The 17,333-nt window shown below is 36.0% G+C and overlaps 1 long non-coding RNA gene and 1 pseudogene across 3 annotated transcripts; one reads left to right on the top strand and one right to left on the bottom strand.

Moving 5' to 3' along the window:
- The first annotated feature begins 440 nt into the window (after positions 1-440).
- Positions 441-2,612, top strand: LOC146937328 (uncharacterized). Of its 3 annotated transcripts, none has more exons than XR_015030916.1 (3): positions 441-631; positions 754-1,088; positions 1,490-2,612. It is a non-coding gene; the product is annotated as an uncharacterized LOC146937328 (long non-coding RNA). The 3 variants fall into 3 exon arrangements; XR_015030915.1 differs by having other exon boundaries at positions 741-1,088; XR_015030917.1 differs by having other exon boundaries at positions 463-631; positions 881-1,088.
- A 611-nt stretch (positions 2,613-3,223) lies between these two features.
- On the bottom strand, positions 3,224-16,220 carry LOC146937327 (protein FAR-RED IMPAIRED RESPONSE 1-like; annotated as a pseudogene).
- Between the last annotated feature and the right edge of the window lie 1,113 nt (positions 16,221-17,333).

Here is a 17,333-nt window from a genome sequence, read left to right as displayed (position 1 = left end):
TTAATCTTTTATCCGATTTAAAAGCTCATAAACATGAATTGTCAAAGTTCTATTGGCTGTGCCCAAAAGACAGGTGTTAGGTCTGTGCCTATGCAAGTGTTCCTCTCATCAATAAATATTCACTTCGGCGTTTATATAATCTCTTTTCGGCGTGTTTTCGTCTTATAACTGAAAAGGCAAGGCTTGTGAATAATGACGTTATTTTTACCTTTTAACTCATAAACAACTTTGTCAAAAAAAACAAAAAAAAAACTCTAAAAACAACATTCAATCGAATACATCTAATGACACAAATTCAAAATAGCTTTGCTATTCAACACGGAAATTTCCGTACGAAATTTCACGGACGCGTGTGAAATTTAATCATTCACGCACTGCAGTTGCTCAATTAATTCCTACTTTTATTTTAAATAAAAATAAATTCTTTTTTTATTCAGTTTTCAATATCTAACAAAATATCAGAAGCGTTCTCTCCTTTCCTTCTCTCCGTTGTCAATCATCACCATCCACCATATGTAGTTCTCTGAAAGGAGCAATTTCTCCGTTGATCATTTTCGTCCTCCGCCGCTCAGTCATCGCCAACCACCGCGCCGGAACTATAGCTCCATATTCGTGTTCTCTTTTCTTCAGGGTAAGTCATCTTATTCAACAAATTTACATGTTAATTCTAAAAATTGGGAAATCCCCTTCTTCCTCGACATCATGTTAATTCTTAAGATGTGTGTTCTGAATCGAGTTAGATGTTGAGCATAGGTCTATGGAAGTTGATGGTGTTCATGGTGATTTGGATTGTGTCTCTGATGTTGTCAAATCAGAGGAATTTCGTGTTTCGGTTGAGAATATAGCTGAAGGTGCTTCTTTGTGTTTGATTGCGGAAAAGGAAAGTCATGATGGCAAAGAAAATGTGGCGGCTGTTGACTTTGCTATGGTTCTGGATGGTCTTTCTGCTACTTTTCATTCAGCATCAAATTATGAATATGAAAGGTTGATGTTTCACTTGATTTGAATATGGGATAGGACCCGTTGTCTATATTTCAATTACCATAGATTGCGAGAGTTGAGTTCGACAGATTTAAAATAGATTTGAGGTAGATTTACAGTCCATTACATTATCAATGTTCATTTATAGTCTCTTATATATCTACCAGAGATTATTTTATGTTGGTTTTCACTTGGTACTGTTATTATTTGAATGAAGATATGCAACCAAATCTCTTCTCTTTCATTATTTATTACAACTGATATCTCTGTTTTTAATTTGTTCTCTGTGTAAGATAAAATATCTTTTCAGTTTTAAAATAAAGTAGATTGCTTTAGGAATTGAACACTCTTTTTAGTTTAAAACTTTGATTAAAGTTGGAAGTTCATTTTTTTGGTATTATCATGTTATTATGATTTTAAATCAATATAGTCTCCATTGATCTTGGATTGACTTTGGTTTTAAATTACATCTCATTATCAACTTAATATTGTTTGACATGTGGTGCAGGTTTAGGTTACAGATTAGCCTTAGATATCTGTGAGATGAAAGACAGTGTAATAGTTGAGAATGATGTCAGAGGAAGAGAAGAAAAGTGTCAAATAATCCAAAAGCCACCCAGGACACTACTTTGAGGAGGAGTTCTCGCAGGGTGTCAGCTAACCTTCAATGCCTGGAAGTGAGAAATATGAACAGTGCAATGTTCCTATTCCAAAGCTGCAATTACCCCCTTCTTCTCAAAATTTGCATTTAGATGACATTCCTGTTGAAATTTTTCTGTCTATGCTTATTTAAGATCATTCAATACCTTCTTATTTTTTAGTCCATTTGAGTTGGAAAATTTTGTAGCTGCACTTAAGTCTGAAATCCCTAGTGTATTAATTGACAACATTCATGTTTCTATTTTGCAAACTTTGAGAAAGCATTTGGAATTCCTTTCCCATGAGGGTTGCCAATCTGCATCCATTTGCCTGCGGTATATTGTATTTTAAATTTTCATTGATCATGTCTGTAATATGTTCTCCATTTTTATACTTTTCCTTCAATGCAGGAATCTTAATGGGGATTTTTTGGACCTTGTCACATGGCCCATGTTCACGGCCGAGTACCTTCTGATTCACAGTTCTGAATTTATAATTAGTTTTTGATGCTAACCGCTCAATGTTCAGAACTGACTACTACAAACAACCTGTCAATTTGAAGCTTGAGATTCTTCAGTACCTTTGTGATGATATAATTGAAACAGACACCAGGAATGAATAGCAGCAGAGAGCCTATACCAGAGTCCTCAAAAGGTTGGAAAATCCCTCCCTTGGGTGTTTTGAAAGTTAATATTGATGTGGGATGCTTTCAAGATGGGCACACATGCTGGGGTCTGATCGTTAGAAACCATGAGGGTGTGGTCATTACGGCAAAAAGAAAGATTGAAAAGGTGTCCATGACTCCAATCCTAGCTGAAGTTGTGGGACTGTGATGGTGCTTTAAATTGGCTTTTAGGAAAAAGAGAAAAATTTATAGTGAGCATTTGGATTTTAGGAGGTCTGTGTTAAGACTATCCATGTAATTTAATATTACTCATGTCTATGTTATACATGTCAATGAATAAAAAGTACATTTAGCATCAATTTGTGTACTTCAAGTTTTAATATTCTTTAGTATTTCTTTTAGCATCAATAACATGATATTCCTTCCAAATAAAAGACTATAGATTATTTTTTTAATCGGCAAATATTATTCTCGTCGAGATTGTGTAAGGAACACGAAAATCTTGCGGATAAAATCAAACAAGAAGTAACGAGTACACATGAACACTAATACAAACAACTACCAAAACCACCCATAACAAAGCTAAAAACATAAGCTTTATATTCCAAATTTAGTTGCTGCTAAAGGGTCAAAAACACAGAAGCAGCAACACAGCCGCACACTTGCTTGAGCAAAATAGCAAACACTAAACAACATAACAACATATTCCAACACAATTTCAAGCAGCCACTCACTTTGTTGAGCAAAACAGTAAACACTAAACAGCAGAATAGCAATCACTAAACAGCAGAACAACAATCCTGCAGACCCTCATGCCCTGACTGCAGAAAACCAGACAGCAGTTCAAACCAAAAACAGCAGTGTTATGGTCTTGTGAGCTGAGAATAATAAGGAGTCAGCAAAGAATATATACTTAATCAGTTATGTTCATGATATAAAAGTTCAAATGAAAATAAAACACAACAAATTCCGGAAAATAAAACACAACAAATTTTGTTATGATATTAATTTTAAATAAAAATAAAACAACCCAAAAATCTATATTTGCACCTTGTTTACTTCACCAAGATGTTCTTGATTTGGATTAAAGGGAGCTACATTATTCACACTACCATTTTCACTGCTCCAGAAAAAGTTCTGCTCATGCTAAAATATTTACATAGAAAACATTGATGCTTAGTATGCAATGTAATATCGTGTACATTTTATATAGACAGAGCAATGAATTATCAAATAGAAATAGGCAGAGCAATGAATCTTATATATGCACCTGATTTACTTGACTATTATATTGTTTGTTTACTTGAATGCTTTCTTGTGTGTCAATTCCATCACCAAGTTGAGATCTGTAAAACACTGCATGTTCAATTTCTTGACCTCTAGATGTGCATTGGCCCTGCATAAAAAAATCTTAAATTAGACATCTCAACTATTAAATATAACATCAATAAATACTATGAATTTCATGCTCACCTCTTCTTGACCTTGAATCTTTTTACTATTTTGGTTCCTTTTTTTAGTTTTCTTTTGTGCAAGCTTCTTCTTCACATTCTGATCAACTATAGAAGTCTTCCTTTTTGAAGGAGGACGCCCTTTACTTCGAGCTAGTTTAGGATCAAGAAGGGTAGCTTGGTTTTGAGCCGAACAATCTTCTTCTACAATTCTAGGAGATGTTTCATTACATGGTAACTCAATTTTCATGTTTTCAATCAAGTTCATTACTTTCACTAAATCATCTTCACTATTTATCCTTGTTGAAGCAAATTCATAAAAGGCATCACAAGCTTTACCTACACGTTGCAATTCAGTTTTTCCAGCCAAATTATTAAAACCACATTTAATAAGTGTATACCTCCGCTTTATATCCTTCCTCCACCGTGCCAAAATATAATTAGATGGCACGAAATCTGTTTTCCCTATGAGCTTAAGCACACAAAGGATGTGCCTACATAAAATGCCTTTAAATTCAAACAAGCAGCAGGTGCATTTTAACACAAAGTCTTTTTCATAGAAGAACACCATGAACACAATATCTTTCATCTTGTCATATACATTCTTACTTTCTGTAACAGAAAATATTGAATCCAAACCCTCCAATCTGTTGAAACATGCATAACAGTACATCATAGAAGCTATTTCCAGTTGGAATTCCTTAAACTTTGCATTGGTAAATGCTTTTTGGAATTGGAACTCAAAGCCAAAGTGACTAATACAAGAAATAACTGTATTAAAAGAACGAAAGTCAGCAATGTTTTCCTTCTCAATTTTATCTTTCAATGCATTATCATATTGCTTAACAAATTGCTTCAGTGTTGCCTTTGAGCTTACATATCCATCAAAAAACGAGTTCATACTTTCACTTCGTTGTGTAGTTGACATTCCATCCCAAAATGTGTCCCTTACATATGCAGGGACCCAACGATGTCGCTCAACAAATAACCCTTTCAGCCATTCGTTATCCTGTAGTTTGTCACACTCAATCATATTTTCCCACCTCGTCATAAAATCACTTTTGGTAAAAGAATCATATACAATATCATGCAAAAGTGTTTTGATAGACTCGTAGTCAGAGTGGCTGCCAAACTTTTCTGGAATCTTTTTCATTAAATGCCATAAGCACCACCGATGACGAGCTTTCATAAAGACAGTCTCAATTGCATTCTTCATTGCTCTGTCTTGATCAGTGATTATGGCATTTGGAGAGCGGCCATGCATACATTCCAACCATGTCTTAAATAACCAAGTAAAAGTTTTAGTATCCTCACTTGACAACAGAGCGCAACCCAACAACATAGACTGACTGTGATGATTTACTCCAACAAAAGGAGCAAAAGGCATGTCATATTTATTTGTCAAGTAAGTAGTGTCGAAAGTTATGACTTCGCCAAAATATTCATATGCAACCCTACATCTTGCATCTGCCCAAAACACATTTCGTAACCGACTTTCTTCATCCACATCCATCACATAATAAAATTGACTGTTTTTCTTTTGCATCCTCACAAAATATTTTTGTATTGCTTCAGCATCTCCTGTCCCAAGTCGTAGTCGTCTTACTTTGTCTATGTAGTTTCTGTAGTCTTTTTCTCCAAATGTGAGATTTTCATACCCATCTGCTTCAACGACAAAGGATCAGAAATTTCTACTTACATTAATCCCAGCTTGATCATTGAGTTCTAACCTCCTCTTCATTTGTGCCCCTATATTCTTGTTCGATCTAAAATATCTTGCTTTCCCTGGACTTAGATCAAGATTATGCTAAAAAAAACACTTTTAATTTTAGTTGTCCCGTCAAAATAAACACACGCATTCAATCTGGCCTTCGCTGCATTTGAGTTATAGGATTCGGCTCTAACAAATTATTTGGGCGACTCACATACTTTCTAGCTCGACTACATGCAAAAGTAAAATACATTTTCCCCTCATCTCCTTTCTTAGAACTAATTTTTTTAACTCCAAAACCCACCGTTTCAGCATAATTCTTGTAATACTCAGTAATTTCCTTTTCAGATCTGAATGACATCCCATCACAAGGTGTTTCTTCTTCACAAGTACCATTTGCTTCTAAACAATCATTAGTTTCCAATTCATCACAAGACTCAAATTCTTCGTGCACTAATACAACAAATTAAAGAAAAAAACTATATTAATTGACTAACACAGTTAAATAAATGAAAATAAATGAAAAATGAATCAATCTGCACAAAATTCCTTCTAATGATCTATAAAAACAACAAATACACAAAATACTTACTTGTAGGTAAATTAAAACTGAAATACTCTGCTTTAGTGCTATGAATCAATGGAAGCTATGATGGTAGGCAAAAACAGAGTTACATGAGAATGAATATGAGACCTGATTGAAAGAGACAAGAGCGTGATAAAGAGAACGACGACCCTATATCACAACAATTGAGATTGAATTTAAATCAGATTATTTGATTAGCGGGAAAGAGGAGATAATTACGGCAGGAGTGGTGAACGTGGGTTCTTTTCTCTGTTTTTGTTTTGGTGCTCACTTTCATTTCTATTAAGGGGTTTCATTATTTATTTAATTTAATCTTGTTTTTTTTTTTTTGGACAAAGAAGCAGCTCGTAGCGATAACACGTTTTCACGCGTCCGTATCTTTTCCGTATTCAAAATTGTCGTACGATATATCTTTTTGCAATTCAAAATCATTAAAACCGAGCTCAATTATTGGTTAGATTTTACTTATCTCTTAGTCGAACTCAGATTATCGGCGTCTCTTTTTCCTTTGAATTGGAGGGTTGCACAAGAAAAAAATCAATAAAACCAAAAAATATGAATTTACAAACTTATTCACAACATCCACGTTAATAGAATATAGCAGCGACATGTTTACGAATGTGACAAAGACTACAAATATGACAATTAAAGTGTTTGGAATATTCATGCATCAGGATCTTTAATGTTAGTGTAACGCCCTATTTCTATTAAAGCGATAAAACACGCAAATATAACAAATATTCAAGAAATAGACGCTACGTATAACATAATCCAAACATCTTAACATGCATATATATAATATCTCAACAGTCACAGCGAATATAATCAATACATCTCCAAATCAATACATATGCCATGGTCAAATAACATCAACATCATAAAATCCTCTAAAGTCTCAACAGTGAGTACATCTCAACATAAATAAAATCCAACAAAAGTAAAGGGACACCGACTCGACCTAATCAGAGCCCTAAACTATAACTCCAAACGATAGTGGAGGCTAACTCCAGCCATCCAAGCAACCACCAAACAACTCACCAAGCGACTAATTTTGCACAACGTCTACCCATCCATACAGACAGTTAGGCGGTCGAAACCACTGGGGGTAAGCATTACATCAAACATAATCCACATATGAGAACATATCATTCAAGGATTCATACATATCACATATACATAACCATCCCTCCTAGAATACTAGCATCACATGATTATTATCCCCCGTTACTTGCACCTCAAGCTATCACATTATTATCATAGCATAGCAGACACATTTAAACAAGTCATCGATAGAGTTCATCACTTATCAACATCAATCGATGGAAATATTACTCAGCTCATTACTCTTCTAGCATGCTTGATTCAACAAGTACAATCCATAATTTCAAAGTTATAAGCAAGCAATCATCATTATCAAAGAAATCACCACATCTTATATACATATACAACTCCCACCTCATTATTATTATCAAAACTGTTATCATCAATTGATTCACCAATTGTATAAGCACGATCAAGTAATACATGCAATTAGAGCATAATTCAATTATTCACAACCGTCAACAAAATCCACCAAATTTCACCAATACACAAATTCACCAAGTCATATATTCAATTATGACACGACTCATCAATTAATCAAATGCATATGATGCTCTAGACTCTTCTAGATGCATGCGGTACCAGATCACCTCAAGGTTATAAATAGTTACTACACTCTCTAGCACTTAGGAAAATATCAACTCTCACTAAGCACTAAAATTAATCCTCAGCAAAAGTACAAAATTACCCTTACTCTCAAAATGACCAAAATACCCCTGAGTTCAAAATGACTAAAATACCCTTCTAAAACTGAATTCAACGAATCCAAACCAAAAATACACACAGAGACAAATAATCACATAAGAGCACATATAACATACATAAATAAATAATAAAATAAATCTATTGAAAATCGGGCTGTTACAACTCTCCCCACTAAAAAGAATTTTCGCCCTCGAAAATTACCTGAAGGAAACAACTCCGGGTACGAAACCCTCATCCTACTCTCTGATTCCCAAGTGGCATTCTCACCAGTCGGTCCAACCCAAATCACTTTAACCAAAACGATCTCCTTGCCACGCAAACGCTTCACTTCACGATCCTCAATCCTGACTAGCCAAGTCTCAACGGTCAAATTATCTCTTACTTCCAAATCATCCACTTGAATCACATGAGACGCATCATACACATACTTCCGCAACTGAGACACATGAAACACATCATGAAGATTCGACAAAGATGGCGGTAACACAATCCGATACGCTACAACCCCAACCTTCTCACTGATCTCAAATGGTCCAACAAAACGAGGAGTCAACTTCCGACACTTCAAAGCACGACCAACACCGGTTACATGATTCACTCTCAAAAACACATGATCACCAACCTGAAACTCAATGTCCTTCCTCCTCTTATCATGATAACTCTTCTGCCTACTCTGAGACGCTCTCATCTTCTCTTGAATCATCTTAACCTTTTCCGTAGTCTCTTGCACAACTTCCGGTCCTAACAAAGCATTTTCTCCTCACTCATACCAACACAATGATGTCCTACACCTTCTACCACACAAAGCCTCAAACGGTGTCATTCTGATACTAGAATGAAAACTGTTGTTGTAAGTAAACTCAATCAACGGTAAACATTCGACCCAACTGACACCTTGCTCTAACACACAAGCTCTCAACAAATCTTTCAAACTCTGAATAGTCCTCTCTGTCTGACCATCAGTCTGGGGATGATAAGCAGAACTCAACCTCAACTTAGTTCCGAAAGCAACTTGCAAACTCTCCCAAAACTTAGAAGTAAACCTCGGATCCCGATCCGACACAATACTAGAAGGAATACCATGCAATCTAACAATCTGCTCAACGTAGATCTCAGCCAACTTCGCCACAGACATACCGGTCTTGATAGGAACAAAATGTGCCGACTTCGTCAACCGATCAACAATCACCCAAATCGAATCAAAACCCTTAACAGTCTTCGTCAACGCTCCAACAAAGTCCATAGAAATACTATCCCACTTCCACTCTGGCACGAACAACGGTTGCATCAAACCTGACGTCTTCTGATGTTCAATCTTAGACTTTTGACAAACCAAACAAGCATACACAAATTCCGCGATCTCTTTCTTCATTCCAGGCCACGAAAACAACCTCTTCAAATCCTGATACATCTTAGTCGCTCCTGGATGAATACTCAAACTACTTCTGTGACCTTCTTCCAAAGTCCTTCTATTAAGCTCAAGAACAACTGGTACACAAACACGATCATGAAACATCAAAACACCGTTCTCATCCAATCTGAAATCTCCACCCTTACCTTGGTTAACTAACACCATACTATCAACCAATTCCAAATCTTCCTTTTGTCCATTCTTGATCTCTTCCAAAATATTACTCGTCAGCTTCAACATTCCCAACCTCACACCATCCGGCGTTAACTCACTAACCAAACTCAAGTCTCGAAACTGCTCAATCAACTCCAACTCTTTCACCATCAAAGCAGACATATGCAACGACTTCCTACTCAAAGCATCAGCAACAACATTCGCCTTTCCCGGATGATAACTCAACTGAAAGTCGAAATCCTTAAGATACTCCAACCATCTTCTTTGCCTCATATTCAACTCCTTCTGGTCAAACAAGTACTTCAAACTATTGTGATCACTGAACACCTCAAACTTAGAACCATACAAATAATGACTCCAAATCTTCAACACATACACAACGGCCGCCAATTCCAAATCGTGAGTCGGATAATTCTTCTCATGCACTTTCAACTGCCTCGAAGCATAAGCCACAACCTGATGATTCTGCATAAGCACACCACCAAAACCCATTTTAGAAGCATCACAATACACAACAAACGATTCCTTCGGATTCGGCAAAATCAACACTGGAGCTGAAGTGAACCTTATCTTCAACTCTTGGAAACTCTTCTCACACTTAACATCCCAAACATAAGCTTGCCCTTTCCGAGTCAACTGCGTCAATGGCAACGCCAACTTAGAGAATCCCTGAATGAACCTCCGATAATAACCTTCCAACCCAAGAAAGCTTCTAACCTCAAAAACAGACTGAGGTGATTCCCACTGCAACACTGCATCAACCTTCGACGGATCCACAACAATACCACCTTTAGAAATCACATGACCAAGGAAACTCACTTCACGCAACCAAAACTCACACTTCGACAACTTAGCAGACAACTTCTTCTCCTTCAAGACTCCCAACCAAAACTCACAAAACGGTCTAGAAAAGGATGAAATATTCTATTCATATATTCCATGAAGACACCTGGCACATTAGATACTCCAAATGGCATCACAGAATACTCCTAGTGTCCATACCTCGTTCGGAACGCAGTTTTGGATATATCTTCCGTCTTCACTCTAATCTGATGATATCCTGATCTCAAATCAATCTTGCTGAACACTTCCGCACCAACCAACTGATCCATCAAATCATCAATCCTCGGAAAGCGGATACCGATTCTTGATCGTCACCTTGTTCAACTGCCGATAATCCACACATAACTTCATACTCCCATCCTTCTTTTTAACCAACAACACTGGAGCTCCCCACGGCGAAACACTCGGCCTGATAAACTGTTTCTCAAGCAACTCTTCCAACTGCTTCTTCAACTCACCCAACTCTGATGCATACATCCGATAAGGCGCAATCAAAATAGGACTCGTTCCTGGCACCAAATCAATTGCAAACTCAACTTCCCTCTCCGGCGGCAACTCGATAATGTCGTCCGAAAAAACTTCTGGAAACTCTTGCACTACCGGCAAATCATCAACTCCTTTCTCACTACTCTTCTTCAAAGAAGCAAACATCATAAACACACTAGCTTCGCCGCCCAAAGACTTATTAACTTGCTCCGCGGTTAAGAACCTTCCATCTTCCTCAACTACCCGCTTTGAAAACGTTATACTCTTGGTCAAACAATTAATGTTAACACCAAAAGTCAACATCCAATCCATACCAAAAATCACGTCCATATGCTACAACGGAAGACACACAAGATCCAACTCAAAATCGACATGAACCTTAACACAAACCACAACAAACTGAGCTTCCGCAGCCACAGATACCTTCCCTTGCCAGACTAACACACTAGAAGCAACCTGCTACTCCCCCACTACGCTCAAACCCACATAAAAGAACAGAACAACACAACAAGTACCGACAATACTTCCGTACATGTCGCATACTCACAGGAAATTCAACGAATACTAGTCCGGACAAGACTAACCAGGCTCTGATACCAACTTGTAACACCCTATTTCTATTAAAGCGATAAAACATGCGAATATAACAAATATTCAAGAAATAGACGCTACGTCTAACATAATCCAAACATCTTAACGTGCATATATATAATATCTCAACAGTCACAACGGATATAATCAATACATCTCCAAATCAATACATATGTCATGGTCAAATAACATCAACATCATAAAATCCTCTAAGCTCTCAACAGAGAGTACATCTCAACATAAATAAAATCCAACAAAAGTAAAGGGACACCGACTCGACCTAATCAGAGCCCTAAACTATAACTCCAAACGATAGTGGAGGCTAACTTCAGCTATCCAAGCAACCACCAAGCAACTCACCAAGCGACTAATCCTGCACAACGTCTACCCATCCATACAGACAGGTAGGCGGTCAAAACCACTGGGGGTAAGCATTACATCAAACATAATCCACATATGAGAACATAACATTCAAGGATTCATACATATCGCATATACATAATCCCTCCTAGAATACTAGCATCACATGATTATTATCCCCCATTACTTGCTCCTCAAGCTATCACATTATTATCATAGCATAACAGACACATTTAAACAAGTCATCGACAGAGTTCATCATTTATCAACATCAATCGATGGAAATATTACTCACCTCATTACTCTTCTAGCATGCTTAATTCAACAAGTACAATCCATCATTTCAAAGTTATAAGCAAGCAATCATCATTATCAAAGAAATCACCACATCTTATGTATATACATATACAACTCCCACCTCATCATTATTATCAAAACAGTTATCATCAATTGATTCACCAAGTGTATAATCACAATCAAGTAATACATGCAATTAGAGCACAATTTAATTATTCACAACCGTCAACAAAATCCACCAACGTACATATACACCAATCCACATAATCACAACATCCACCAAATTTCACCAATACACAAATTCACCAAGTCATATATTCAATTATGACACGACTCATCAATTAATCAAATGCATATGATGCTCTAGACTCTTCTAGATGCATGCGGTACCAGATCACCTCAAGGTCGTCACCTTCGATGCAACAAAAACATTGTAATCACCTCAATTGGATATAAAATCCGCCACTATCAGTCATAAATACATGAACATATGACTCGACTACAATGCATATGTTCACACAAACAATAATCACCTCAATATCACCAACATTTAGTATATATGCATCGACAACAATTCACCACCACTTGACATATATACAATCACCAACAACATCCACATTTCAATCAACATATAGTTGTCACATATAATTATACATCAACAACATCCACCACTCAATCAACATATAGTTACCACATCTCCACATAATTTCTTACAATCCAAATAAAGGAACAAAACCAACATATGGTCACAAATATCATATTCATCACCTACCAACCATTCATACATCATCTCATAATCATATCAATCTATTCATAAAGGATTTATAGGACAATCGGTCCTTAAAACCATTTTCAACAAAGTTCGTCTCTTAAAATCACAACATTAGAAATAATTGAGCAATTGAGCCAAAACCAAGTAAACAAGTTCCAATGTCTCAACGAAGTATACCTCTAGGCCACCTATGAGTGCAGTAGAGGATACCTTGGCGTTTCACCGGCCAAATGCGACTAAATCATGAAAATTCCAAAGTTCGTCTCATTTTATCAGTTTTCCCAAAATTTCCATTTTCAAAGCAAAACAAGTTCAAACTTGATGAAACCAATCACAACCATTTTTAGAAGTCATATAAACATCATACATACTTAACCCTACTTCATTCTCATGAGAAACCAAGTTTCGGAAAAATCAGCGTTCTTGGACATTTCTTGAACAATCAACAATAAGCTTGATTAAATCCAAGGAGTCAAGTTCAACCCAATTCTTTTGATGTTTCCAAAGGTTTAGAAGACCTAAAAAATAGCGAAAAACATCAAAGGAATCGATTTTGGAAGTCCGGAATTGGTCCTGAAGCGCCCAATCAAGGAACAACAAAATTGTTGCCCGGAAGGGGCTGCCTGTCTGCGTTTAGGCATAGGTGTGCTGCGCTCAAGCGTGAGCAGCCAGCAACCTGACGCCTGTGCTGCAGTTCAGTGCAGTCCCGACTTTTCCGGTTCGCTGTTTTGTTAGTAAAATCTCGACCGTTAACCCAAATTTAATTCCGTTTTCGCCTACGCGTTCTACTCAGTTAATCCTATCATATTTTTCTGAAAAACTATATTTTCACATTCTCAAACCAGCTTATCCCAGAATCACTTATTTCCAAAAGCACTTAAAAATCACTTTTACAAGAAATCCTAATTTTCTCCCAAACGATTTCTCAAGACTAATCAATGGCCAAAATCAGAAAATCATTATACCATAACTCATCATAATCAACTTGTTTCATTCATTAAAAATCATCAACATCACAATTCAACTTTACTTCATTAAAAATTCACCAATTCACCAATTTTCCACAACTTTCAACAACAACAACAAACTCATCAATAATTCATCATTCCAATGACATCCATTGCATCAATTCAACAACAACATATGCCAAGATAACAACAACAACATTTGAACATGATTTCATCCACAATTCAACAACAACAATTTCATCCATCATCAATTTCATACAAAAACATATCATGTTCATATCTACCCATTTTGACATACAAATTCAACAACAACAACACAATTAACATTCAATTCATGCACATAATCATGTCATCAAAATTAAGCACGAATTTTCTACATCATAATCCCAATTAACCACTTAAGCAAAGAATTAGGGATAACTACAACTATTGATTATGCCTGAGTTCTAACCCCGTTACCTTAATTCTTCACAATCACCAACTAGGGCTTCACTTTAGCTCCCCCAAAGCTTGAATCTCTAGCCTCTTCTAGCTCTCTCTAGATCCTTCTCTTCAAACCCTTTTTCTCCTCTTGCTCTTTCTCTCTCTACCTCTTCTCTCTAATGAAAACGAAAATGTTGGTAAAATCCTATTTTCTCTACCAACTAGAGTTTATATAGGTCTCACTTAATTAGACTTAACTCACAACACCTTAATGGGCCTAACCCATTTCTATTCTAACCCCAAAATGTTACTACTCACTTAACGGTAAAAAGTAATACTGACGATCACCTACCAGTTATAAATAATTACTACACTCTCTAGCACTTAGTAAAATATCAACTCTCACGAAGCACTAAAATTAATCCTCAGCAAAATTACAAAATAACCCTTACTCTCAAAATGACCAAAATACCCCTGAGTCCAAAATGACTAAAATACCATTCTAACACCGAATTCTACGAATCCAAACCAAAAATACCACAGAGAAAAATAATCGCATAAGAGCACTATAACATACATAAATAAATAATAAAATAAATCTAGCGAAAATCGGGCTGTTACAGTTAGCGACGTCAAAGTCATCAAATGAATAGATCAAAGTTAATCTGACAATATGAGCCAAACTAACACTGTCACAAAGAAGAGAAAATAAACGAACGTTGCACCAAGACAACAAAAAACTCAATGTAAATGTCACACTAAGACGATGAAATCAAGAAGAAGAAGAAGAAACTAAATCTGCAAAGAACACTTATTTAAATAAAAAAAGAAGGAATGTAAATATTAATACAATGGTTTCAAGTCAAAATTTAACCATAAACTATCTTCTGTGATGGTGGATGAAGAATTATAACTACAATAAGGGACATATAAGAGGGAGGGAGGGAGGGAGGGAGGGAGAGAGAGAGAGAATCAAACTTGTTAATAATGATATGGTTCCACACCTATACAATCCTATTCTATCCAGAGCGTGAAAATTGCTAGTACCTTTTGGAATTGAAAATTACTCTTCTCACAACAAAATTCGCTCACTCTCAACCGAACTTCTCAAAATACCCCCACGTGACTTAAGTCGCGCAGGAGTTAAACTGGTCGTGACTTAAGTCATGTTGGAATACAACCTACGTGAATTAAGTCACGTTCGACACTCCTTCTCATTCGTTCTTTTTTCCATCCACTGCACAACCTAGTCATGTTGGGAGTATTGGAAAGGCTTATCTTTCCTTTTCATGAAGAGTAATATGCTAACTTGTGAAGTTCCTTAATCCATGGACTCGTTTATCAATCTCATAGCACTAGATTTGCATTACAACAACTTGTCTGGTAATTTTTCATTGCACCTATCAAATATAACAAATTTGCAATTAATTCATATCGGAGAAAACAATTTCTCTACAACCGTATCAGTGAAGATGTCACATAATATGGAGGTGATGATATTGAGATCTAACCAGTTTGAAGATAACATTCCACCAAAACTATGCAACATCTCATTGTTAATACAATTGGATTTTTCACACAATAAACTTTCAGGGTTCATTCCCAAATGCATAAGTAACATCATTGGCATGGGTTGAACAAAGAAAATGATTCATTTTCCATTGGAGTTCAAATTGTATACAAAAGGAACGATTATGTGTCTGTCTAGTGGATGGAAGAAAGATAAGTGACGTTGAATATCACTGCAACATCCCAGACTGCCTCAAGTCAAGCACGCTTAACTGTAGAGTTCTTATGGAATAAGTTATCGAAAAGAAGATGCATCTTGTTGATATAGGTAGTATCAAACAATTCTTATAAGCCTTCCTTCAACCATGTAGTCTCATACCTACATAGCCTCAGGATCCCTCTCATTCTGATGTGATTCAGTTCCTCTAGAAGTTATCGGGAGCCTTTCGTTGTCATGCCTTGTGCACCGGTGACCAATCCCCGTCCTCATCAGCCTTGGGTGTTACATGCCCACCAACTTCTGCTTGGTTCATCTCTGAACCACATCGTAGTTGGAGAGGTTTGCTCGGAATCGCATAAGGACGCATATTTCACAAATTACCGAATCACATAAGGACGAATATTTCACCACATCATGATAACAACATTTAATTCATCAATCAGACATTGATTCATTCTTAAGTCACCATGTTATGATTTTTACAAAACTGCTTACAAGTTATAAGATCATAAACATTCATTTCAACAAAGTTCGCATATTTTCACCAATTATCCGTTTTCAAGTATTTCACCAAAATAAAGCATTCATGTTCAAACACATCAACACGTCATGTTAACACCTTAAATAACGTCACGGTAGTGCAATCATGTTATCATCATTCCTCAATTCCGATTATTTCCAAAAATTCAACAAGTTCGTCTCATTTTCTTCATTCTTCAAAATTAAATCATTTTCAAGAAAAAACATGTTATAAGCTCGCCTATGCCTTACCTATCCTTTCTAAGTTCATTGTTACAAAAATCAAGTCTTATCCTCAACATTTGATTCAATAAAAACAAGTTTTCGGAAAATAAATGTCCAAAATGTCCTCAACATTTTGGTCAATAAATGACCAAAATGTCCTTAGTCTTAAAATGATTAAAATACCCTTCTAGGATAAAAATCCACTAATCCTAAGATAAGCACACAAGCAAACAATTAAACACATAAAAACACATATAAATAAATTATAAAATAATCCTGGCGAAAAACGAACGGTTACATTTTGAACATTTGATAGATAATGAAAAACAATTAATTTCTTCCCTAAAAAAACTTCAATTTAAATTTTAGTTGCAATCAAAGTCCGATAAAAATTTAAACAACGAGTATAACATATTTAGCAAATTATAAAATCAACAAATAACAAGTTCGAAAGCAAAGTACTAGTCATCGCTAAATTAGGTTGACAGTTTAGGTAATTTTGGTTTATGGTTGTTAGTAGAAATCATTCAGGTTTAAGGGACTAGACTAACTATCATGTGTTGATGATGAACAATTATAAATCCATTGTGTTGATATTCTCTTTTCCTTGTCTCCTTTATATAATCCATCTGTCCCAAAATGTAAGAAAAAAACTCATTATTTTTGTCCAAAATGTAAGTAAAAAAGACAAATTTTTATTCTATTTAATCTTGTTTTTTGTTTAATCATCTTTTTC

The sequence above is a fragment of the Medicago sativa genome, chromosome 3, assembly GCF_051527215.1.
Source record: "Medicago sativa cultivar Bolivia chromosome 3, Bolivia_mono, whole genome shotgun sequence".
Classification (NCBI taxonomy): Eukaryota; Viridiplantae; Streptophyta; class Magnoliopsida; order Fabales; family Fabaceae; genus Medicago; species Medicago sativa.
Note: the sequence above shows the minus strand (reverse complement) of the source record. Positions and strands in the feature narration are given on the sequence as shown.